We start from the raw sequence: 2,149 nt of genomic DNA on the forward strand, positions 1-2,149 counted from the left end.
TAGGGCCACAGCCTGACTGCTTGCCTTTGCCACCTTGCGCTGAATGGTGAATTCCAGCAGGCAGTGGTCACTGTCGCCCAGGGGGTCAAGCACCCGCAGCCCCCTCACCAGGTCGTCGCCCGTGGCCAACACCAAGTCCAACAAGGCACCCCCCCTAGTGGGGCTGTGCACCTCCTGGGTTAGATGAAGGTCCTGGACTCTGTCTAAGAACCTACGGGAGCACTCAGACCTGGCTGACTGCTCCTCCCAGCAGATGTCTGGGAAGTTCAGGTCCCCCATGACTACCACATCCTTAGCCTTCGCTACCTCGGTGAGCTGACCCAAAAATTCCTGGTCAAGCTCCTCTCCTTGGTTGGGTGGTCTATAGTAAACTCCCACCGTTAGGTCCCTTTCCCCTCTTTTGCCTTGAACCCTAACCCAAAGCACTTCAGAGTGCTTCTCCCCTGACTCTTTACTAATTTCAAAATGGCTGAAACTGGTTCAAGATAAACCTGGTTAAATGTAGTATCAGACTTAACTGATTTGGGTCAAACTGGTTTATGAAAGTTCTGTCCCAGACACCTCCCTGGGTCAAATTAAATCATAGTCCCCCAGCATCCCAGCATGCTTTCCAGCCTTGGACTGGGGTGGGCTGAGTTGTGCTGTCTGCTCCAGCAGAGAAGGGGTGGGTGGAGGCAGGGACTGCCCCCCCACCACAGGCAAACCCTGGCTGGGGTCTGGGGCCAAGGAGGAGGTGGTTAAATACCCCTTCCCTTGCTCAAACTTGCTGCTGGCTGTGACTGTGGACTACAAACCCAGAGGCTTCTGGAAGTAGCCCCTGCCTGTGCCTGGAAGCAGGAAGAATCCTGATGCTCTGATTCTGGACTGCGAATCCCAGAGCCCTCAGGGGGAGCAGGAAGAGGAAGGAAACACACAGCCCATGCTGGCTATGTGCCAGAGAGCCGTGTTCAAGTTCCCCCCAGCTTCTGGCCTGAGCCACTGCAGGCATGTGGTTGCATTTCCTGAATCAGAAGTGAACGTGTGTCCAGTTGTTTCTCAGTTTAATCTCCACAGTTTAGCCTAACCTGCAAAGACTGAATAGATTCAGCCTCGGGCTTTTTGACTGTCTGTACTTAGCCCAACTGACAAAAGGCAAGGTGCAGTTCATCTGTCTCTGCTTCCAGCACTGCAGGACATAGGAATAGTATACTGCTGTGTCCTGGGCCACCTTCTCCATTTTCATTTCCTTATTTGCTTATTCCTGCTCTCCTTCTCCTTATTTCCTTTTAACTCCACTCCATTTTCTCTCTCTGTCTACTTCTCTCCCCCCTGTCTCTCCAGGGATCTAGCAGACCTCCTGAGGCTAAAAAAGTCTACAAAGGATGGAGGATGGGATTCACCTCCAAGGAGGAATATTCTGCACTGGTCCAGTCCTGCAGCGAGCAAACCAGGAAAGCCATGGCTGCAACTGAACTCCAACTAGCTTTGAGCATCAAGGACAATAAAAAGTCCTTTTTCAGATATGTGGGGAGCTGGAGGAAAAGCAGAACCAGATGGGGCAACTGATGCCCAGGAAGACATCAACCTATTAAATGGGTACTTTGCGTCGGTTTTTCATCAGTCCCATGGGATGCCCATGCCCCCTACAGGACAGGGAAGTCCGGATAAGGGAGATCCCTTGCCCTCCATCAATGTAAAGGAACACCTTGAGAGCCTGGATACCTTCAAGTCAGCTGGCCCTGACAATCTACACCCCAGGGTACACAAGGAGCTGGCGAGCATCATAGCTCAACCTCTGGCACAGATCTTTGAGAACTCCTGGTGCTCGGGTGTAGTGCCTGAAGACTGGAAGAAGGCCAATGTGGTACCTATCTTCAAGAAAGAGAGGAAAATGGATCCAGCAAACTATAGGCCCATCAGCCTGACTTCTATCCCGGGGAAGATCTTAGAAAAGTTTATTAAAGAGGCCATCCTTAATGAACTGGCCGACGCCAACATCCTGAAGGATAGCCAGCATGGGTGTGTTGCGGGTAGGTCTTGCTTGACCAATCTCATTTCCTTTTATGGCCAGGTGACCTATCGCTTGGAGAAGTTCACCGATGACACCAAACTTTGGGGCAAAGCATCCATACCTGAAGACAGGAGGGTGATCTAGGCTGACCTGGACAGG

This window comes from Alligator sinensis, unplaced genomic scaffold, assembly GCF_000455745.1.
Source record: "Alligator sinensis unplaced genomic scaffold, ASM45574v1 scaffold237_1, whole genome shotgun sequence".
NCBI lineage: Eukaryota > Metazoa > Chordata > Crocodylia > Alligatoridae > Alligator > Alligator sinensis.